The sequence below is a fragment of the Panthera leo genome, chromosome D4 (assembly GCF_018350215.1).
Source record: "Panthera leo isolate Ple1 chromosome D4, P.leo_Ple1_pat1.1, whole genome shotgun sequence".
Lineage (NCBI taxonomy): Eukaryota > Metazoa > Chordata > Mammalia > Carnivora > Felidae > Panthera > Panthera leo.
The window spans coordinates 7,495,231-7,520,347 of record NC_056691.1 but is presented as its reverse complement, the minus strand read 5'-3'; the positions used below and the strand labels follow the sequence as shown (position 1 = coordinate 7,520,347).

General features: G+C 44.4%; 1 protein-coding gene and 1 non-coding gene across 7 annotated transcripts in view; one reads left to right on the top strand and one right to left on the bottom strand.

Annotated features, from left to right (window-relative positions):
* GLIS3 (GLIS family zinc finger 3) overlaps positions 1 to 25,117 on the bottom strand; it is a 540,949-nt gene that overhangs the window by 242,539 nt on the left and 273,293 nt on the right. The window lies entirely within an intron of this gene.
* Positions 15,156 to 15,262, top strand: LOC122205702. Its single transcript, XR_006196210.1, has one exon. It is a non-coding gene; the product is annotated as a U6 spliceosomal RNA (small nuclear RNA).

The window sequence follows — 25,117 nt, the reverse complement described above, 5'->3', positions numbered from 1 at the left end:
AAGCAACGGAGTACTAGGGAAAACCTTAAGAGACAGCTGCCAATACGGTTACCTTTAAGAAGCTCCTACTACTTCCTGTGGATCTGCTCCTGGGACTGCCAGGATGGATCAAGTTCGGTGTTCCCTTTGCCATCCTCCTTGGAACCCAGAATTCCTGATTTGGCATTTTTACTCTTTGGAAAACCTACTAAGGTGGTGTTATAACTTATAATTTCTTAACAGATCTTTTTAAAAGTCAGTCGTCCTAGGGGGCACCTGGGTGGCTCCGTCGGTTAAGCATCTGACTGTTAACTTTGGCTCAGGCTGTGATCTCACAGTTCATGAGATCGAGTTCCGCGTCAGGCTCTGCACTGAGAACACTGAGCTTGCTTGAGATTCTCTCTCTCCCTCTCTCTCTGTCCCTTCCTTGCTTGTGTGTGTTCTCTCTCTCTCTCAAAATATATAAACATTTTTAAAAAACTCATCCTGAGAGTTTTATAAAAACCATACAAACTCATCCATCACAAAGCAAGATAGAATACAATATCAAGAAACAGACCTGAAAAGGACAAGCAACAAATGGGTAGCATTTCCCTGCCTTGGTAACACTCTTTTAGGCAGAGAATGAAGCCAACAGCTCTTGCAACGTAAAAGATAGAGCTCAACATATACTCTCCTGCTGGATCATCCGGTCATCTCAGATGCTAGAGAAGGCCAGGCAAAGCTAGGCAGGGATGCCTTCTCTAATCATGGAAATAGTCCCCTCATCCTCTACTTCCAGTTCTGAGCCTCTCTCAGGGCTTCTTTATTCTATGGGCTGTTTCCAAGCTACTCAGCTTCTGTGTTAGAGTTCACCTCAATGATATTTAGGCTTGACCATTTTCTGAACGTAGGCTCCCGCACAACTCCAGTCCCTCGAAGATGGACTGCTCGGTGCTATTCACGACCACTGCACGGTTTGGGCTATTATGAAAAGGGTCAAGCCATGAAGTCTTTAGTTGATCACTGCACAAGGACCAATATACAATGTTCCCACATGGAGAGCGGGTAGAGTTTCAGGGAGGGTCCATTCTTCCCGGACAGTGGAGTCAGAATGTCTTCAATCCATCAACGATGTTTGGGCAATAGTGGGTTAATTTTCAGGGAACAGAAAGAGTTTTCTATAAAACTTACAGGGACATTTTAAATAGCCACTACTGAGCTATCGAGATTTAGTTCCTATGTATGAAATACATTCAGTGTAAATAAAACATGACATTTTTTTCTCTTTACAATTTACTGAGAAGTCTAGCCAAGCATGAACTTTTTTTATGACATCCTGCTTATTACAGAGATTTCTACACATTACAGAGAACTGGCTTTCGAGACAGGACTGTACCTTCTTGTTGCTGTGCAGATGCTGTGATTATTTCGTTTCTCTCTTCTATAAAAGTAGAGTGGATTCAACAAGAGAACCCGGTGGGGCGCCTGGGTGGCTCATTCGGTTGAGCATCCAACTTTGGCTCAGGTCATGATCTCGCGGTTTTTGAGTTCAAGCCCCGCATCAGGCTCTGTGCTGTCCAGCTTGGAGCCTGGAGCCTGTTTCGGATCCTGTGTCTTTCTCTCTGCCCTTTCCCTGCTTGTTCTCTCTCTCTCTCTCTCTCTCTCTCTCAAAAATAAATAAACATTAAAATAAATCACTTTACAAAGAGAACCTGGTGATATACATGAGCAGCCTAACAAAGCTACACGCATCATTTTATAGTTCACATATAGCCCCAAATAGAACTGAAAGCCCAAATTAGTAGTAAAATAACTCTTAAATAAAAGCATATGCTTTAGCCACAGAGCATGGTGTGTGTAGTCATAATCCATTTTTGCTTGGGTTTATTGCTTTGTTTTTTCAAATATTGGCCCCTGAAGTAAGTGCTTCTCTCTCTCTCTTTTAAATGGCTGCCAATCTCAAATTGGAAACCAGCTTTATAACCCTGTAGCCACCACATTCCTGCTCTACACCTGTTCCTCTAATACCTACCACCTGACTTCTACAGTACAGTAGAGACAGAGACACATTCATCCGCAACAGTTTACAAGAATGATCACTACAGTCGGGCTTGCATGAGAGCACTGATGGGTAACATTCATCTACATACAGGATGCTTAAAGCAGTGGCTCTCAAATCTCATGTGCTCCCACATCACCTGGGGCTATGTTACACCTTCCGATCGTCGGGTCTCACACCTCCCAAGCTTCAGATTCGGAAGATCTTGGATGGGGTTCAGCATTTTGAGTAAGCACTGCCGTCACTCTGAAACATCCACGAGCTACAATACTTTGGGACTCACTTTGTAAAAGGAGCCCGCCTCTCCATTCCCAGGCTTAAAGAGCTGATCCACAGACCCGTGTGGTATGACAAGGGCAGAACTGGCTGGGAGATACAATACATAGCCACAAAGCAGAAACTCAGGATGGTCCCTTCTGGGTAACATACCACTCTTCCCCAGCCCTGACCAGGACTTACCAGGTACAGGGTAACACAACACGGTGGTGGACAGTGTAAGTCATGGTCAGGCTGCCTGGGTTCAAATCATCCCTAGTTAAGGACTTAACTTCTCTCTAGTTCAGTTTCTTAGTCTCTGATGTGGGAATAATAATGAGCATCTACCTTAAAGAATTAATGGGGAGTTCCAATAAATGAAAACATGCACAGTATACAGAGCAGCACTTGGCACCCAGGAAGTGTTTAGTGATGGGTCTGTGCGTATCTGATGTGTTTTACAGAAACCCCTGCTTATGATACAGGACACAAAATAGTTACTGAAAAAGTAACTCACAGAATCCCATTATACAAACTGAGCGCCAAAGTATGGGTGTCCAGTTTTGTTCACTGAACTTTGTACAAGGAGTGTGCTGCAATCCTTTCTCCCCACTCTCTAGCATTTCTTTGTCTCTACCTCCCCTCTAGCTGGCTATCTCCTCCTTCCTTCTCAACCCAGGGGGTTAGGGTCTTCTTGACAATTTACTGTCGAGCTATACCAGGCTGGGGACGGTCAACGTTGTGAACCAGGAAGTCTCTAGAGAAGCAGGGTCATTTCCAAGTGGGTCCCCAAACCACGCTTTGATTTGAGGTTGGAACAGTGCCCCACCTAAGCCATGATGTGGTATCCTCATCACCTGGGCTTTGTCACAGAAATTCTAGGAATTTAGTTATCTTTTCTGAACACTTCCTTTCTTATTAGCCTTTTGTGGCTCATATGCCTCTGAAAACACTCAAGTTCTCCTCCTCATAGTACTTTCTAGATATTGCCAAACCCCACCATCTTGGGAGACTCAGCCACATCCCTGTTCTCCGTCTCTTCAGTTGTCAATCTCTAAACTCTTTCCGTCCATTGTCAGATTTGGAGATTCTACCCAACTAATTACATCCTCTTGTGACTCTATATTTTATAAAGTGATCCCTTATTACAACAAAGATTTATTTTGTTTTCCCTATTCCAATCATTTGGAAATGCCATGAAGAGCCGTGTTTGAGGCCCTATCCCTGTTCCAAGATCTCTTCTTAGATGGCATTTGTTTAAATCATCGACACAGGACCCAGTTATATTTCAGTCACCTGGTCCTAGCCACCTATGTCACCTACAGAGCAACCATGATCTCGGTAAATGGGATTTTGCTTCCATTTGGTCCATCGGGCATTTTCACCAAACCACAGAATCCACCGCTAACGCCAGTCTAAGAAGGATCATCGACTGCAAACTTCTGGATTTTCCATATACAGAAACTTAAGTTCTTATTTAAGAGACTTGCTTACAGTCATACAGTCAGGGGGCAGCTTCCAGTGTCCTGGCTGCTCCAGTAATCTTTCTGCCTATGCATTGCCCAGTGAAGATACAAAAGACGTATTTCGTCAACAAATGTAGTCGACACATGATGAGGATGTGTCTTTTACCTAAAAACATAATTGGACTCTCTTCCTCATCATCACTTATACTACCTGCCAGGTACCCCACAGTACAACCAATCTCCCATTCTTGAACATTTCTGGTTTCTATGAAATTTAAAAAAAAAATTGTCAGCAACTTTGAAAATTAATACCCTCACAGTTAAATCTCTATGCACAACCATGAAAAATTCGTAAGGATAAATTCCTAGAGGTAGAACTGCTAAGACAAAACGTATGCACGGTCTCGAGCCTTCCAGCAGCTGCCGACAAATTGAGAACTGTATTTACAAGAGACACTAACATACTGGAAGGTGTCCAGAGGATGACAACCGAAATGTCTATTCAACACGTCCTCCAGGCAGGCTGAAGGGGTTGGGTGCACCTAGAATTCTTAGGGAGGGAGCCTAATTCCCTCCAAAGGGAAAGGACTTTTGTTTTCTTGTCTGCTTCTTTTTCTCATTTAAGGCTGATTCAACAATATCAGAGGAAACCTTGGTGGAAAGTGGGTTCCTGTGCCAGTTGTTAAGCTCCTACCTCTCAGCTGCTGTGCTGTGCTTTGTGATGCTGGGGCTGGGGACCTGCAGCCACACCCCGCCTTTGCCGGGCTGGTCTGGGGGGCCCCCCATTGGCCTCCACCCACAGGAGCGCCAGGGGAAAACCCCAAGAGGGAGAAAGGCTGGCTCCTTCCACATTCCTCTGTCCCCTCCAGCATCTCCCCAGGAACAGTCCCCCATCTTGGCAGCCGCAACTGATTACACTTTGTAGTTTTTCCAGGGCTCTTGGGACCAGCCTCATGAGCGCACTTTCCTCCTCAGAGACCTGGTTCCCAGCTCTTCCCTGGGACCCTTTCCTGAGCTCCTCAGTTCTCATCATTCTGACTTCTTCTCCTTGCCCCCATCTCCAGGGGTGACAGCTGCTTCGTCCTCCTCTGTACCTTTTCATTCCCCTAATACCCAGTTAACAATTCTATAGGATGGATTCTCTCTGTTAAAATGACTGGTGGGATTCCGGTGTCTTTAGTGGACCCTGGCTGATACAGTTTCCCTATCGCTGGGGCTGGTAAATTCAGAAGCATTTCCCTCACATCTAGAATATAGTATCTAGAATATAGTAAAGGAAATTCCTGAATGGAGAGAAAGTTAAACCAGGTCAGCCATCTTAAAAGTATTTTTGTCAATGAAATTCTTTTCACAAATACAGCCTTGGGCCAAACTCAATATATATAAAAGCACAGGCGCTTTGGCTAAATTGTGAGCCTTCAGCATCCTACCCTTACCTGCCTGGCCCCACCCCCGACCTGCAGCTTCTCCAGAGCCCTGCCCCCACCTTCCCCGCCCACATCCTTCTGTGAAACTCTTGGGTTCAGTGGAACCCTGTCTGGCAACCACTCATCTATACAACTTGAGTTCTCTTCCAAATCTTATGATTCTATAACTAGGTAATTCTTCTTACACGGTCCCAGGGCTCTCTGGACATCTGCGTGGCCCCAGTAATAGCTCAAGCAAAACACAAGATCTCAGCCACGCACATAACTGTCCCATCCACAGCCCCATCTTCCGACCACAAAAGGAAACCCAGAGGAATCACCGTGTCACTGCCATCCCTACCGTTAAGAATACGTCAGCGTCTTTCATTACAACTGTCCTTCTTTCAGAGGTTTCTAACATGATTTTAAAAATCCGCTCCAGCTTGAAGTTTGGCATGAGAGTTCTTGGCTCCTCTTTCTTTCAGTGAAGCCACTAAAAGTGTGTTTAGCTACTTCAGAGCTCAGAGAGAGCCTTGACAGTCCTGAGTAAGAGAAATCTCAAGTTGGAAATGCCTCCTTCCCACCCCCCAAATCCATTAAGCTTCCTTTTCTTAAAAAAAAAAAAAAATGTCCAGGCTATTCGCTGAACATGTAGCTTTTCTTTTTCAATTGTTAAATTGAACCAGGTCTTGGTGATACTCAAACTCTTCAAACATGAAAGAGTTTAATGCAAACAAGATATTTCACATTAGAGGTGGTTTTCTTGTATCCATCTTCCACGATAGCTAGGTTTTCCACTTATGTCTTTATCTTCTTTGATCCCCCGAAAATGGGGTCATATTGCTTTTGAAGCAAATCCCAAATATTTTGCATAGGTGATATTTATGACGTGCAGATACTTTTTTCTTTGTGCCTTCTCAACTACTGACAACAAAGGGGGTAAGTGAGAAGTGTCAGAATTATTCCCTCTTCACAGAAGAAAAGATGAAAGTCCAGAGAACTTGACTTGTTTAAAATCCTGGTCAAAGCCTGACTAGGAAGTAGATGGCCTCGATGCCTACCCTGTGCTTGCTCTGATAGGCAGGCTGCTTTCGCAAACTCCTGCAGCACACGCAAAGCAGAGCGAAGCCAGCGAGAAAGGGAGGCCACCCGATCCAGAACTGTCTGCACGCCTGGAGGGCCTTGTTCCACTGATGGGGTTTCCCTCTCCAGGAAAGTTCCTCTGTTCCTCTGCTTTGGGGACACAGTGCAGGTCACAACCTGGAAAATACCTTCATCCCCAAGCCTGTCCTCAGTGCCGGGAAGAGCCTGGGCTCTGGAGAAACCCGGAGAAGCCAGGACTGAAATCCTAGCTCGACCACTCTGAACCAGGGTCAGAAGAGGTTCCTCTTCTGATACACACATAAAACAAAAACAAAAACCAAACAAAAAAAGCCAACCCACTACCTCAAAAGGTTTCTGCGATCATGAAAAAAAAAATCCAACACACAAGAGAAATTCAATAAACCGTAGCTACTGATAAGCAAATATAAACATTGCCCCCTAACACACACACACAAAAAAAAAAAAAATACTAAAAAGGAAAGAAGAAAAGAGAAGAAAAAAAGAGAAAGGTAGGTATTTGACAGATATCTGTTGATAAAAGAGGAGATACTATGAGTACTGTCCTAAAAGATGAAAAATATGCATGATCGTTTAAGACTACAAACAAGGATCCATCTGGAAAATACTGTTGTAAAAGTACGCGGGAATCTGTCAGCTGGTGAGACCCAGTGACTCTGGGCTCGCTGGGCCACTCTGCAACCTGGCTTTGCGATTCAGCCAGTGACTGCGTGCTATGAGTCCCAAACCCTCCTATCCTTTCTTCCAATTCCAAGATGCCTCACCTGTTAGTTTACCCATTTATTTTTCCAATATTCTTGCATTCTTGAGCATCTCCCAAGCATTGTGTTAGGCACTGGGGATACAGAAGAAAGTAAACCAAGGCTCAGTCTAGGATAAGCTGTGAGGCATTCATCTCAAATATACTATTTAAGGGGCCTCGAAAAACAGTAATCAAAATAAGTAACATTTTGGCACAATACCTTCAATAATCAACATCAATACAAAAGAGCCCACGATAAACAAAATATCAAAATTTTAGGTAATGACAATATCATGAACAGACTGTGCTGATCCATACTGGAGCTGGGGCAAAAGGAAAAATCAGGGGGCACCTGGGTGGCTCAGGCGGTTGAGCATCTGACTTTGGCTCAGGTCATGACCTCATGGTTTGTGAGTTCGAGCCCCACGTCGGGCTCTGTGCTGACAGCTCAGAGCCTGGAGCCTGCTTCAGATTTTGTGTCTCCCCCTCTCTCTGCACCTCCCCCACTCATGCTCTATCTCTCTCTGTCTGTCAAAAATAAATAAACATTTGAAAAAAAAAAGGAAAAATCAGGAATACTGATTCTGTGCTATTTTAAATTTTGATATTTTGTCCAACATGGATTTCTTGGTATTAATATTGATTACTTCAAATATTACAGTAAAATATTCTTTATTTGGATGAATGGGCTTCTGGCATCCCCTTAGATTTCTGACTCTAATCTTAGCCCTAAATAAGACGCATCTTATAGTCAGCACAAACCTGAAATCCCACTGAGTCACCAACAGAAGCAATCTAAAGGCATCGAGGATGTATTATGGATGTCAAGGCTGAGAAAGATCAAGTGGGGAGGCCAGCGGCACAAGGCTGGTCAGCAGTGACACCCAACGCCAGGCCTTCTGTTGGATCTTCTTTGCCATTCACGGCCCCTGTACACACGCAGGTCCACAAACCAACCGGATTCCCACAGCCAGGCTCTGTGGAGCATTTTTCCAGCCTTGGCAGGCTGGCTCTCGGTCATGACGCCAGAGTCTGCTCCAAGACTGAGTGACCGAGGCCACCACGGTTCCCGTAGCTGCGCCTGGGTTACACAATGAGCTTCATGTTCAATCCAAGTCCAAACGCTCAAATCCCAACACAGCACCAAGGATCGCCACGCTATGCGGGAACATGACTGCCAGACTCAACTGGTATAAACGTGACCTGCTTGATTTCTTCTCAAAATATTCTAAGGCATCCAGTTCCTCTCTCCCAGGCTTCTCCAGGCAGGGCTTTGTCCCTTCTGCCCTAACCACATTCAACTCTTTCTACTCCGTGGCACGTTCCTGCTATAAGCAAGTACACCTCTGGGGACAGAGGCTGTCGGCTTGCACCGTATCAGACTACATTCCCTGGCCTCCCTTGCACCTGCATTTGGCCATGCACCTCCTTTGTAGCCGATGAAGTAGGAACAGTAGGGACTGTTTTCAGACCTCTCATATGCAATCCTCTTTTCCTTCGCTCCTCATCTGGCTAAACGGGGAGAGCACTGTAGGCTTCCAGGGTAAAGGAGCCAAGGCGGGTAGAGCATGGGTCCCTGGATGAGTGTACGAAAAGCGCCCAACTAGATGGAAATAAACTTTCACTGGAAACTCAAAAGTGAGCCCGTTGAGATTTGGGGGTCTCTCATAGCAACTAGCTTATCCTAATATACTTCCCCGACTAGACTGCAAACTTTTCACTGGCTGGCTCTGTATCTGACGCACCTCTGTATTCTCAACAGTGAGCACACCCAGTAGGTGTGCAATACAATCCTGTGGCAATTAGCCACCTGTATTTCCCTCTTGAAGCTATTGTAAAAAAGTGCCTCTGCCACCATTACCGGCAGAATGACTAACGACGAATTGCTCTCTCTCTCTTTATACTGAAAATGAAGGCACAATATTCCTAGAAACCCCTGCTAATTATGATCACTAAATAGAATGGTTCAAGCTTCTTAAATGCCCCTTCATAATCAGCTAATAATCTAAACATAAACAAACATACAATGGCAGAGGATGGAGTCAGAGTGGGAGCCCCAGACACGTACTTGAGTTTTCCTCTGGAAAGATCTTTAACGCACCATAGTGTCTTAGGATATGTTTCTGCTCTGTGCATATCACAGCTGACATCTTGTCAAAACCAAGGGAAATAATTGCATCCCCGGGTAAGGGTATCATGCAGGCAGCAATTTAAATGTGGCACGGCTTATCAGCACCGATTTACTAACATCTTACTGTATATAACCACGCGTGGTAGGAGAAAACTTCTACATCCTTACCAAGATTTAGGCATGAAAACAAAATCTGTTATGCCTCCAATTCAAAAGAAGAAAGAACAAAGGAAAAGGGCATGAAATAAGCTGTGTGTCTTCCTCTCAGGAACAAACTTTTAAAGAAATCTAAATCCTGGTCTGCTCACCTTCGTTTGAGTTGGGTGGACAAGACATAAGCCAGTCTGCTCAGGTCTTGAGGGAGAAGAAAAACAACCCATCTTATGAGCTTATTAAGCCAAACACCTCAGCAAGCCGCAGGCATGCTACTCATTTATTACACAAAACCGAAATCTTCTGACAGTCCATAATTATGTGCTGAGAACTCTAATGAATAACTCCGCATCAGAAGGATTCACCAAACTTTGATCAGTGTCCCGAGAGACAGCGGGTCAAGATGAACCTTGAAATCTGATTTACATCACCCGTCCCCATCTAGCATTCTAAAACCACTGGGGTTTTTTTGTTGTTGTTTTTTTTTTTTTTTTTTTAGCTCTCCATTCTTCACCTGGGTATATTTTGAAAACATAATTTTGTCAAACATCCTAGAGCAATTATAAAAAACGTTAGTAGTCGCCTGTGAAACAGGCTTAAGACAGAGTTTATATAACTTCCCATATGTAATTCTCCATACCTTTTTGATCCTAGGGCCATGATCATAAAAAAGTCACATTTTAGGGCTCAATGCTATATCAGATTAGATGGGTAACTAGCTATAATTTTGTATCCGGTCTTCTGCAAGTGACCAAGGTTTTGGTTTGAAGTAGTGATGTGTTTCAAATGAGCAGTTCACACACCCTTTTCTCTATTCCCTTTGGTTTTAAGACATATGAAGCAGGAAACAGAAATCTGATTTAACTGAAGCTAAATAATCCAGAAAAGGAATAGAGCACATGCTGAGGGTTTTCATCAACAATTTGGTACAGATGACAGGGGTGTATGTGTGGTGGGGGGGGGGGGGGCGGTGCATGCTAAATGAAAACACAACTGCCTTATGGACTTTCTTAGTAGGGCTAGAGAAGGAATGGTAAAACACACACACACACACACACACACACACACACACACACACACACACAGGCCACCACCCCTAATTGCTGCATTTAAGGCAGACATCACTAATCAATACCACACTCTTTCCAACTGAGCCTATCAGTCTATCATCCCTTCCCTCAGCCCTCTCGGTACCTGCTACCAGACCCGTGGAATTGAAATACTAAGTGAAATCCAGTTTCCAGCTCTGAATCTGTCCAATTACTAATCAATGTTTGAAATGGAGAAGACATTAGGGTTGCTCAGGGCCCCCTCCATTTACAGGTAAAGAAAATGAGCAATGGAGATGTTAATTGACTTTTCAAAGGGCACACAGCCAAGCCACAGGGATTTTTTCCAGTGAAATCTCTAGACTGCTAACATATTCTTTCTTGGGATGATTTATACCATTGAAGACACGTACAAGTTTTTAGAGTAAAGGGATTTGAGGGGAAAAAAAATGCAGTGTGTTTTAGAAACCTAGCCAAACAAACAAAACTCCACTGCACAAAGTATAAGGAGAGCTATAAAATCACTCTCAGCCTTGAAATTGATGCAAGACGATTAGTAAAGCTTACTGGAGACCCTTGTCTCAGATATCCTTTGCCTACGTCGACAATTTCTGGTCTCACCTGCTATCTCGCGCCGGAATACAGGAGGATGCACACAGAAATTACCTCTAGAGGAAGAGAGCGCCTCTGTTTGACCCCTCTGGGTTCACAGCCATTTGCACCATGGTCACATCTGATCTCCCACCTCTCTCCGCGGGGTCAAAGTCACTCGGGGCCCAGTTACCACTCAAAGTCCAAGGTCAGGTTTTTAAGAACAAAACAAAACTTTTCCAGGCCCAGTTTAATAAAGGTTACTCTGTGTTTGGGGCTTAGTAGCCTTGAAAACTCAGCAAGGAGTCCCTCTGGGAAGAGAGACAACTCTGAACCCCTCAAAACCTGTGATCTACCACCCGTCACCTCTCTCTCTCTCTCTCTCTCTCTCTCTCTCTCTCTCTCTCTCTCTCTCCCTCTCTCTCACACACACACACACACACACACACACACACACACACACGTGACCCACCATCTTGGGGGCTCTCTAAATGTGAAGAACCCCTCGCGAGAAAGGTCTGCGCGCGGAGAGGGAAAGACAGTGGCCGACTGCTAATGCTGCGAAAGCCAAAAGCCTCCAGCAGGTTCTCCGCGGTGGAGGAGACACAGCCACGGGGAAAGACTTCCCACAAGGAGCCGGGGAGGAAGCAGCTGGGGAGGGGGTGGAGGTGGGTGACAGAGACGTGGAGCCAGAAACGGAGCTGTGAGGAAGAAGGGGAAAAAAGGCTGAGCAGCCGAAAGCCGGTGGTTAAAATAACTCGTGCTAACAGAGTGTTCTTTGTTACCATACACTGCTCCTTGTTATCACACATTACAGAAAGTTACGAACAACAGAAGCGCGCCACTCACTCCAACCGCTCCTGCAGCCCGGGGCTCTGGTGACCCAAGGGACCCCCTGGCTTCCCCCCGGGGGGAGGCGGCTGCTGTGTCCAGAAGGCCCTGTGGGGACCGCGGCCGTCAGCCGCCCGGCTCCCTGCACCGGCCGGAACCTTCTCGGAGGCCCGGCCTCGTCTCTTCCCCGCGGCGCGGTCCGTGCGGGTCAGGACGGCGCGGACACGGCCGGTCCCGTGGGGGACGACAGGTGACTCAGCGAGCTTTACGGGCAAAGGGAGGCACAACTTTCCCGGGGGAATCAAAAAGCCCAGAGAAAATGATCTCATGTGGGTTTAGGCACAGAATTAGACGCTCCACAGCCAACGGAGCAAACAAAACGGCTCGCCTGTGAAGGCAGCGGGCAGGCACGGCCCGGGTTCGGGGCCAGGCACAGACGCCCCGGGGTGGGGGGCTCTGAAGAACCTTCTCCCTCTCCCTGCCTGCATCACCGGCTTCCTCGACTGAGGAGACGGCAGGGGCAGGAGAGCCCTCCCCCTCCCTCTCCCCCCCCCATCCTCTGCCCGGGCTGTCCGCGTCAAGGCCAATGGAGCCAGGCGCTTCACCCCCGCCCCCACCCCTCCACACACACCCCACCCCCACTCCCTGCAAGGCCTCCCACTCGGACCTTTCTTTCCCCGCCACACCGGTCACGTGTGCCCCTACAAGTCACCGTGTCCTTCGGGCGCCTGCGGGGTTCAGCCGGTTAAGCATCCACCTGTCGGTTTCTGCTCAAGTCATGATCTCACAGTTCATGAGTTCGAGCCCTGCGTCAGGCTCTGAGCCGACAGTGGGGAGCCTGCCTGGGATTCTCTCTCTCTGCCCTCTCTCTCTGCCCCTTCCCCGCTTGCACTCTGTCTCTAAATAAACAAACTTAAAACAACGTTATGGATGTCAACTCGGCCGCTCTCTCTGCGTCTCCACTAGACTTCTCGCAGCAGTGGTCAGACGCTAAGAGGCACTTTCTCCCTGCTCAGACTCCCGCCGCGGCCCTATTCTAGACCGTGTCCCATCCGCCTGTATGATCGATCACTTTTCCTCTATCGCTGATGGCTTTTTATACGTCCACCGCTCAAGTCTTGATGTCTTCTCATGGTGGCCTTTGCTTCTCGTCTCTTACTTCTGCACCATGAGAGTGTGGTTTCTCACTAGACGGCAGGCTCCTTCGGCACAAAGACTGTGTCTAGCTCACTCGTCTCTGACTTCCTCTTAGCAGGTGCACGAATCCTGAAACAGGAGCGTGCCTGATCCCTTCCTGTCATCATCAGAACGTGTCATGTGTCCCTCTGTGGGATCTCTCAGGTGCGTTTCCTCGTCATTCCCACTGCCACCTTCTCATTTCATCCTGTCCAGGTGACAGCCAGGGTTGTAACCTAACTGATCCCTGCACCTGTACATCCTCCCCTGTCGTTCCACACATCAAGAAGTGGAACATCCTTCTGAAGACAGATACTCCTCACCTCCCTCCCAACTCCTTCAACCTCTTCCCTTCACCCTTACAGGGGATGATTGATGTCCAAATTTTGCAGGATGAGAAATTCGGTGTTCTTGATAATTTGGCCTCAACCTCCCGATGTTATCTGCCACTGCACATATCCTACACCCTACCCCTACTGACACACTCAACATAGATTTCAAGCCTTCTCTTTCTTTGAGCATATGGTTCTTTGGGCCAAAGATTTACTTACCTACCCCCCCGTCCCCACATCCCCGAGTTTCATGGTCTCTGTGAAGCGGCCCCAGCCCCACCCAAGAGTGGGGAGTCATTCGTCCCGTCCCTGGGTTATCAGAACACTTAGCCCATATCTCCATTACACCACAGAACATGTTATAGACTAAGTTATATCTTCATGTGTACCAAACCGTGAACTCTCACAGATCAGAATCCTAGTCTTGGTGTTCCCAGTACTTAACACAGCACCTGGCACATTTGACAATGTTTAATACACTGGGTTGAAGTCAATGAAATTTCGAAAGAATCTATCAGCAACACATCTTCAGCAATTAATCACACACAGGAAATTGTGAAAAGTGGGTGTCTCTAGAGAGAAAAAAATGACGGAATGTGTTAAGAGACAGACGTACTTTCCACTGCATACCCTTTTAATGAGTTTTGGACTTTTTACCACATGTGTACTATTTTCCAACACACTCAGAGGAGGTGTTACAGTGTGTGCCCAGCACTGTGCACAAGGAGGCTTTCAGGCACCGTGGAACAACTCCACTAACCAAAGAAATTCACGAACGTGGGGTAACTTCTGTGTAGATTTTCTATTTGCCCACCCATGCCCACAGAGCCGTGATGTTGTTCAGTTGCTGAGTTCTGTGCTGCCTGATAACAGAATGATTTATGGACACATCCTCTCTCCTGGATCATGAGCCCCTGGAAGGCAGAGACCCTCCACTCCTCCCCTCCATGGCCTCTACCAGCTCCTAGTGTAATGCTCTGCACACACTTGGCCATCAACTTGCAACTGTTGAGTTGAAAACACAGCGAAGTTTGGGGCACCTGGGTAGCTCGGGGCACATGGGGCACCTGGGGTTCGTTGAGCATTCGACTTTGGCTCAGGTTATGATCTCACAGCTCGTGAGTTTGAGCCCCACGTTGGGCTCTGTGCTGACAGCTCAGAGCCTAGAGCCTGCTTCAGATTCTGTCTCCCTCTCTCGCTGCCCCCTCCTCCACTCGTGGGCTGTCTCTCTCTCTCTCTCTCTCTCTCTCAAAAAATAAACATGAAAAATTTTAAAAGAAAATACGGCATAGTTGCAAATTTGAAAGAAAAGCAATAATGATATTAGTTTGCAGCTAATAATCCGTGTTAAGCCACGGCAAGGAAACAAAAAAGGCTAAAATACTGCTAATAGGTAACAGCAATAAATATTAGGTTTACTATGGTCACACTGAATATAGAGCTAGAATAGCTATAGAAACGTATCGTATTTTGTCATTCCTTATTTAGGTCATGGATTGATATATATTATTCCTTCTCCACTTACGCTAGCAAAACAAGTATTATCCTTTTATGTGAGAGCCTCGAATACACACACAGCCACAACCGTCCAGAACCACTGCTCGGGAGATGAGAGAAAGTTCTGAGATGAAAGAGGGAAAAAGGAAAATGGGCTCTGAGATGATATCCTTATAAACAAAATAGGACAACAATCAGTAATTCCCAGATAGATCGAAACCTAACTCCCCTGGGGAAAATACTCCAACTAAATCCTTTAGTGCCTGGGAAGCAGTCTGAAAGCCGCCTGCCGTGAAAAAGAACAAAACACACAGGATGTACACTCCATCCTCACAAAAGCGAAGGGACAGTCATATCGACAATCACATTAGAAGTCAGAAAGCAGTGCTCGCTTCGACAGCACGTCCACTAACACTGGAACGATACGCAGAAGATCAGCATGGCTCCTGCACGAGGGTGACACGGAAAAATTAGAAAACAATAGGAAATTTAAGGAAAAAAAAATACAACAACACAGGATTCATCTAAGTGAGATGAATGTGTACCGAACGCCAAACACAGAAATACGCGGTATCCTCGTGCCTACGTGAGACAACAGATTACCAGCGCCCCAGCCCGTCAGGCAGCCCAAGCCTCACCATTTCCTCCCCTTTCTTCCTCCCTCTCCCCCACCCCACGTAATCGTTCTCTCTGGCCCCTGAACACACCCAGAGATTGATCCAGCTCTGCTTATCTCTTTTTACCACTGTCCATCCTGTATCGTGGTCAGTGACAGCTATATAATCAACCCAATGAACTTCAGGTCACTTGCACAAAGACTCCGCAACTCATTTGCTCTCTAGTCAACTCTACTAGTTGATGCCGCACAAAACACAGCCGACTAGCTAGACCACGTCTGAGCACAGCCTTGTGGATCTGGCTTTGTCCTCTCTCCCCACGTGTCCTAGGAGCATTCTACCTCTCAAAGGGAGAAAGACAAATGAATATGGGAAAGAGAAGATAATAAAAGAGGTTAGTGGCATACAGATAACTCCTTCTCAGGTCACTTAGAACAATGACTTTATTGACCTGTCTTCTTTGGGAAGCGAGTATTAGATTTTATTTACCTCTGTAGTCCCGCAGCTTAGCCCAATCAATCATATAAAACATATGCTAAATAAATTGTTGGTGACTCGGTTAGTTAAATAAAGGGAAGAGAAAGGTAAGAAAAGGAAATGTTCTCAATTCATACTTACTGAAGTGAGAAACAAGTAAGGTCACCAGAAGAGAAGCGTAATTCTCCCTTACTTTTCCTGACCTAAGCGTGTCCTGAAGTGATTCAATATGGCGTCTGTCTGTTATACCAAATTTGAAAGGATATTAAAAGTTCATAGGACACACGGCAAAGGAAACAAACAACAAAACAAAAAGACAACCTACTGAGTGGGAAAGATATTTGCAAATGATATATCTGATAAGGAATTCATATAAAAAACTCTAAAGAAATTACACAACTCAATTACCAAAAAAAACCCCCAAAAATCCAATTAAAAAATAGGCAAAGGACAAGAACAGACATTTCCCCAAAGAAGACATCCAGATGGCCAACAGATACATGAAAACATGCTCAACATCACTCATCATCAGGGAAATTCAAGGCCATGATGAGATACCACCTGACACCAGTCAGAATAGCTAAAATTAAACACACACACACACACACACACACACACACACACAAGAAACAAGAACTGTTGGTGAAGATGTGCAGAGAAAGGAACCCTTGCACACTGTTGATGGGAATGAAACTGGTGAACAGTGTGAGGGTTCTTCAAAAAAATTAAAAATAGAACTACCATATGATCCATAATTATACTACTAGTTATTTACCGAAAGAATATGAAAACACTAATTTGGGAAGATCTATGGTCCTCTATGTTTATTGAAGCATTATTTACAATAGCCAAGATATGGAAGCAACCCAGGTGTCCATCAATGGACTTGCTTCTAAGTGAAGTAAGCCAGTCAGAAAGAAACAAATACCATATGATTTCACTTATACATGGAATTTAAGAAACAAAGCAAATGAACAAAGAAAAATAGAGACGAACAAAAAATAGACTCTTAAATATAGAGAACAAACTGGTGGTTACCAGAGGGGAGGTGGGTGGGGGGGATGGGTGAAACAATTTTAGATCGAATTCACCACAGTAAATATTTACTGAGTACCAACTATATATAGGGTTTGTTTCCAAAACAGGGAGAAAAGAGATAAATAAGGCTTCTTCTTTCCCTCAAGGATCTCACAATCTAGTATCATGCTCCTTGAAAACTGCACTGCCTTTTACTATGATGTAAAAAAAAAAAAAAATCCCAATGAAATTTCACAATAAAGTCATACGTCTTTAAGGCCATAGCCAAAAGAGACATACAGTATTCCATTTCAAAAAGCCCAAATACTTTATAGCCAAATCCTACAGAGCCTGCCAATTCAAAGGGCCTCACCCTGTAAGGCCCATCTTCATTCCTAAGAAAATGAAATAGACCAGTCTTCAGAAGGAGTTTACTAATGACTTAATTCTGACAAAAACATCCATATCCATATGTCCATGTTAAGAGGAAAAAAAAAACCTGATGTTAAGGCTATCCCCCACAACTTCCTTTAAACAAAATGTAAGTGTTTGCTACTTTTATTTTTGTGGGCTGCTCCCAGAGATTTTGATCTGGGCTAGTTTTTCAGGTTTCTTAACCCAAGTATTCATGTCTGTCACACTGCAGTGTGGCTGCTGAAGCTCAAGTTATTGGGGATGCATCACCCCATTATACCACGGGGACAGATGCCACCTATGAAACAGCTCAGCATCATAAATACATCTCAAAAATTGAAAGTAAAGATGTCTGAAAAGTCTAACCTTGTATAGAGAATAATATTTTTCCCTTCATAAGAGTTCTGAGAGACAACAAATTACATGCATATGTGTATGTGTTTTTACGTTAAAGATAATACACAACTACATGCTGACATATATAGCTTTAAGAATTCAAACAATATATGACTAAAGGGGAGAGGAAAACAGATTACTATTTCAAAATTATTGGGGAATTACTGAGGAAGAATACTGCCGAAACATAAAAATATTAAAAACGTAAAACATGAAACTCTCATGTGTCTTCACTAATAAGGTATTGAAGAGGGAAAAATCCACACTTCCCTGTGACCACAAAGAAGAGTATTTCTTCTTAGTCAGACAAAATGGCACCTCCCCTTATGTGTCATGTCCTTGGCATGAGGGGTGTGACGTCCAAGGACGCTGCTCTTTGTCTGGTCTCGTGTGCCCTGCGTCAGTGAGCGTGGCCCTGTCTGGGCTCCGGGGGACTTCAGGATTCGTACTTCCCATTCCCACCCCACCTGGGCCACGGCACTTCTTCCGGAAACACGCATCAGGTGGAGCTGTCACGCAGACCATCTGTGCCACTGCCACCCTTCTGCAGAGGCCCAGGGCCCTCGCCCTCTTCTGGAAAACACTGCACTTCTCCTTACTGCTGGTTTCCTGCCTAAACCCCCACCAGATCCCAAACTGTGATCCAGGCTTAATCAATATTTGATATGAGTTTAAGAAAACCCTTTAAATTCATTCATGTTGAGGATTATTAAACTGACCCACACTCAACAAAAACAAAACAAAATAGGACTTTATTACAGTTGCTGTGGTGTGTCCCAGGAGAACGTGTATTTTAACCTTCTTTGGGACTTAAAAAAAAAAAAAATTAGAGAGTCAGGTGAGAGAGACCTAAGAGCAGAAGTCACGAAGAAACCTTCCAAGTTCACTGAACGCACAAGTCTGTCCTGCCTGACGCACTCTGGCTGCCTGGTCTAGGACATGGAAATCAGGCTGGAGGCATTCAGGATGGTTTTCAGGCCAAGGACACTGGAATCAGGCAAGTTTACACTCAAACTGTGGCTCAGTCCCATGACAGCTGCCACAGTAGCAGTGTTTCTCGGCTTCTGCATCTGTAGGGACCGTAATACTGCCTCCCTCACAAGGCACAGGGAGCAGTAGGCAATGACACCTGGCATACGCTGTGCCCTCTCACCACTCAGCTGGGGTTATTACTGTCACTGACATTGCCGGGACCACCAATGTCACCACTGCCAGCCTGTTAGAGTCAATATATTATACTTTCTGGGAAGACAAGTTTCATGCACAGCAGTTATAACCACAAGCTCTGAAGTCTGAGTTCCTTGAACAGTTTATTTAAGATCTCTGGGTCTTAGCTTCCATGCGTGAAAAGGGGATGATGGCATCTATGGAGTTATCGTGAGTGCAGGTAATATGTGTGAAGTGTTTGCAAGAGTTGTACATAGTAAGCATTTTTTCCACTTAACCTTAGAGTGTCTGAAATTTTTTTAAGAAATGATTTATGACAATAAGCATACAGATAACTTACTGTAAGGTAGGCATTTTGATAAGCTACATGCATCCACACTCATATAGTTACACATGTGTACTGTATGTGTATTTAATTAGCCTCATTTACAGATGAGAAAACTGAGGCACAGAGTATGGAAGCAACATAGCTGAGTGGCAGAGTGATGATTTAAACCCAGGCAGTCTGGCTCTGGGCCCCATGTACTTAATCACTATGCTGTGCTGCCTTAAAAAATGTTGAAACAATGAATGAATGTTCCTGCTGGAAAAATACTGAAAAGAGTCAATGACCTTGACCCGCCTGTTTTCAATGAGCAGGGACAGTTCTTGCAAAGTGCGCACAAAGGGAGGACAAAGGCATGTGGAGGGCAGAGGAGGGCAGACTCAGCGTTCCCTCTGCAGGGCTGGCAGGGGTTTTCCAGCCAAAGTCGGAACACAAGAGTGGCCTCAAGATTCAAAAAGGAACCCAGAGTTTTGGCCTCAAATCCAAAGTCACTTAGTTTACAGCAAGTTTTAAACTGACAAGGAACAAATGCTTATTATAGGCTTGGCCTTCCGTGGTAACATGAGGGATGTAAATAATCAGAAGACTCAATTTGGGTCTCTGAGGAAGCTTACTCAAGGCCAAGGTATCTTCAACTTCCCTCCTCACCCAGTGGTGAGGCCAATCTGTCCATCTACAACTTCTCCAGACTTCGGAGGGTGCACAGGGCTTGGTAGACTAAACAGCCTCCAGTTGACCTTTAGGCTATTTGAGGTCAAAGACATATTCCACTACTGGACAAGGTGACCAGAAGGCCTTGTCAATTCATCAGTATCCCTAAGGCTTCATCTCGTAAAATCCTACTCCAAAAACCTAGGAATTTTAGGTCTACTGTGTGTTGAATCAGTGTTGTGCTATTGACTAATTCTTGGGAGTGATTCCTTGCTTTTCTCAGCCTGTTTGAATTCAACTTCCTGTCAGTGTCTCAACTTCTGGTCCCTCTAGATCTCCTTTGGATCTCCTTTGGATGTCTCCCAACACGAGACTTGAAGCAACCCAAAATCTCAACCCAAAACACCAAAAGTGGACATAAAGAGATGGGGAATAAACATGGTAGGGGGGGCAGAGGGGCTGAGGAACAAGGGAGAAAATCAAAACAGGTCACTGAATTCTTGAAAGGATGAACATTTTTCAGCTACCAGATTAACAAATACTGTGTTCATAAGGTGTGGGAGCAACGGGCACTCCCATGTACCGCTAGTGAGAGTGCCCGTCTGTACAACCGCCTGTGGAGGTGAAACCTGCCGACATTTGTCCGATTTGAAATGCACACACCCTTCAGACAAGCCATTCCTTGGACACAAATCTTACAACCGGGTGCCACCTCATGCTACCTGAAAAAGACATCCAAATGGCGAGTACTTCTAAATTTCAGGTGAGATTTAATGAAAGGGTTTCCTGATAACCAAAGGACAAACAAATTATACGCAGCATAAGCTTATATGAATTCACAAGCTATGTTATAACAAACATGAAGCCCATGTAGACAAAGCTCATATTTGCTGGTCCCTTTGGTGACTGTTTGTTTAGGTGGCTGCCACATTTTACAGAATTCAAGAGCAAAGCTTACTGGATCACGGGCCAGGTCATACCACAAGAGGAAAGGTCTGCATTTGAGAAAGGGGGACACAGGAGTTCTAATCTCTCTTCTGCCAACAAACTATCCTCTTGAAGAAGGCACTTCACTCCTCTGATTTCTTTCATCCGTGAATGGCAAATGTGAACTAGCTATAAATTTGCTTCACTTTTAATGATCCATTTATACTGCAACTAAACTGAGCTGAACCTCAATCCAGCCACACAAAAGAAAAAAGGAAAGAACATTTAAGAAACGGGTTCCAAATAACTGATGGGCGTCGTAGCTGTTGGTTACAGTTGACCTTGAACAATGCAGGGCCTAGAGGTGACAACCCCAATTGGTTGAAAATCCATGTATAGTTTTTGATTCCACCGAAACTTTACCAATAGTCTACTATGGATTGTAAGTCTTACTGGCGATATAAGGAGTCAATAACATACTTTATAAATTATATGTGTTATAAACTATCTTCTTACGATAAAAGTGAGCTAGAGAAAAGGAAATGGTGTTAAGAAAATCATAAGAGAAACTACATGTACAGTCCTGTACTATAAAAAATCTGCACGTAAGTGGAACCATACAGTTCACACCCGTGTTGGTCAAGGGTCAAGTGGACTTCTCTAAACCCCGCCAACAACTTCATAAGGTAAGTATTATTATCTTCCTTTTTACAGTTTAAGAAACTGAAACTTGGAGGAGTTAGTGATTTTCTGGATTCCAGAGCCACCAAGAGAAAGGGCAAGGAATTAGACCGAACTGGATTTTACCCCAAACCTGGGTTCTTTGCTCTTTGCTGTATTTCCTCTATACCTGGTAACCCAAACTTAAAGAAAAAAGTTGCCATCACTGATTTTGTCAAACCAGGGAATGCATGTGAATGCAAACCAAAGAGAGAAATACATTTTTATGGGAAAATAAAGAAAAAGAATAAAGCTAAGTTTGTTCACCAAAGGACTAAATAGATAAAAATAAAAACTTCTCTGAATCACCATAAATGACTTAAAATCTACGTTTCTACCTAGTGCTAAAATAACCAGATGACCTGTTGTTAATTGACTCTATTTAGACTAAGGTAAATATGGGTGGTTTTCTTTTCTCTCTCTCTTTTTTTTTTTTTTGTTGTTGTTGCCCATCGGTTGTGTTACAAAGACATAGACTGAATCACTCCTACACCTAGTCCAGGAATAGTTCCAAGTAAAAGGTCATTTGTATTGTTAACTCATACCAAAAAAAAAAAAAAAAAAGTAACACACATTCATCCTATGAATAACTCCAGAACTCTAAGTTCTCAATGGTCCTTTCCTTAACTTGGTCACCATTTATAATTTTTAAAAAGCAGGGTTAGGGGTAAGGGGGTGCAGCCCTTACTTAATGCAGTCAAATACATCTAGTGGCAACAAGCTCCCTGACACAGGTCTTGGAGATGAGTTTTTTCTCAATCTGACATCAAAAGTGAAAGCAATAAAGCCAAAAATAAACAAGTGGGACTACATCAAACCAAAAAACAAAACAGAACAAAACAACAACATCAACAAAAAAACCTTCTGCACAGCAAAGGAAACCATCAACAAAGTAAAAAAGCAATTTACTGAATGGAAGAAAATACTTGCAAATGATGTATCCAATACGGAATTAATATCCAAAATATATAAAGAATGCATACTACTCAACCCCAAAAAACCCCCCATACCAATCCAATTTTAAAAAGGGCAGTTTAAAAAAGGGTGTTTTCCAAAGAAGACACACAAATGGCCACGAGACACGTGAAAGACGCTCAGCATCACCATCAGGGAAACGCAAATCGAAACCACAATGAGGTACCACCTCACACCTGTCAGAATGGCTAGTCTCAAAATGACTAGAAATGCCAAATCTTGGGAAGGACGTGGAGAAAAGCAAACCCTCGCACACTGTTGGTGGGACTGTCACTGGTGAGGCGACTGTAGAGAACAGTATGGAAGCTCCTCAAAAAATTAAAAATAGAATTATTATACAATCCAGTAATTCCACTTCTGGATATTTATCTGAAGAAAACAAAAACACTAAGTCAAAGAAAATATATGCACCCCCCACCATGTTCACTGCGACTTTATTTATAATAACCACGATACGGAAATAACCTAAGTGTCCATGGACAGATGAATGGATAAAGAAATCATCACACACACACACACACACACACACACACACACACTGGAATATTATTTTTTCATAAAAAAGAATGAAATCTTGTCATTTACAACATGGATGGTCCTTGACAGCATTATGTTAGGCGAACTAAGTGAGACAGAGAAAAAGAATATTGTATGATCGCTCATGTGTAGAATCTTAAACAACAACAACAACAACAAATAATAACCTCATGGATACAGAGAGCAGACCGGTGGTTGCCAGAGGCTGGAGGCAGGGGCGGAAGAAACAGGTGAAGGTGGTCAAAAGGTTTGTTTTTTTTTTAAGGAAAATATTGCCTAGATATTATAAATTGGCGAAAGTTGAGGGGAAAAAATGCCTTGCTGTGGGCTGTGGAAAAATTCTAACATGACTCAGGTGGAAACAATCTGTTGTTCATAGAGCCTATATGAAGTGCTGAGGGCTTTACATGCATTATGTCTTTTGGTTCTCCCAAGACTGTCCTCATTTTACTGAGGAATACAATGAGGCATGCTGCTGGCCTGTGGCATAACTGAGATTTATACCCAAGGGTATCTGGCTACAAAGGGTACTTGCCCCTGTGGGAACAACGCAGGGGTTAAAATCGTTGCCACTGGAATAAGGCAGAAGTGTAGATACTGAGACACGAAGTCCAACCTAGCATGAATATAAGTTTAGTTGTGTTAATTCGAAGTGTTAATTCTGACCTCCCTACATCCCACCCCTCCCTCTCATGCTTCCACTGGCTTAAGAACCATACTGTTTTTAAAATCTTCAAAGAGGGCCACCTGGGTGGCTCAGTCGGTGAGCGTCCGACTTCAGTTCAGGTCATGACCTCGGGGTTCTTGAGTTCGAGCCCCATGTCAGGATCTGTGCTGACAGCTCAGAGCCTGGAGCCTGCTTCGGATTCTGTGCCTCCCCTCTCCCTCTGTCCCTCCTCTGCTCGTGCTCGGTCTGTCTCCCTCTCAAAACTAAATTTAAAAAATATTTCAAAAAAATAAAATCTTCAAAGAAAAGGAAAAGGAGAGGAAGGAAGGAAGGAAGGAAGGGAAGGGTAATAAGCTATCATAGAGGGACCTTAAATGCAGATTACTAAGCGAAAGAAGCCAGTGTGAAAAGGCTGTATTCTGTATGGTTCCAACTCTATGACACTGTGGAAAAGGTGATACTATGGAGACAATAAGATCAGCACCTGCCAGGGGTTTGGAGGAGGGAGAGACGAATAGAGCGCAGGCTGTTTAGGGCAGTGAAACAGTTTGGATGATACTATACTGATGGATACGTGTCACTTTACATTTATTGAAATCCACAGCACGTATAACACCAAGAGTGAACCATGATGTAAACTATGAATTTAGGGAGATCACAATGTGTCCATGTCGGTTCATCTATTCTAACAATTATACCACTCTGGCGCAGAAAGTTGATTAATGCCGGAGGCAGGGAGTATGTAAGAACTTTGTACATTCCATTCAATTTTTTTGTGGACCTAAAATTGCTCTAAAAAATAAAGTTTACTTTTTTATTTAAAAAAAAAAAGGTAATTATGAACTCCAGAGAAAAACAAAATTTGTTTAGAAAAGAATGGGCGCTCACAGCTCACCTTATGGCTCAGCGGGGGTCACATCCAGGTTTTGTGGGGCCTGAAGCTTAGACAATTGGGGTGGGTGGACAGTGAGAGGGGGGCTCTTTAAGAAAAGAAAAACACTAAATCAGAAACAAATCTGATTAAATCTCAGAGAATTTCTAGCATTGTTGTTCACTGTAAAAAATAACTGAATACAATTGCAGGGGCGTATCCTTCGTCTGAGGGTACTGGCAGTGGGGACCACTCTCTCCCTGAGTCTCTCGACATTTTCAAAGCTATGACCCGGCCTTCTAAACAAGGCTGGAGGGAGGGGGAGGGAAGAGGCAGAGATGCCGTGAGGGTAAGGCGGCTTATAAACCGAGCAAGGAAAGGAAACAAAGGATGGAAGAAGCTAGAAAGAAGTCATTCATTGCTCCAAAGGAAGGGGTCTGGTTGCAGAAATCTTTCTTCCCAGAGGGATCCACAGGTCTGGAGAGCGGCCCATCTCCGATCTGTGGGGGCGGGAGCATCTGCTCTTATAATCTCCTGCCGTCTAGGGCCACTTGGAACCAAGGCTGCCTCTACTGTAAATGATGA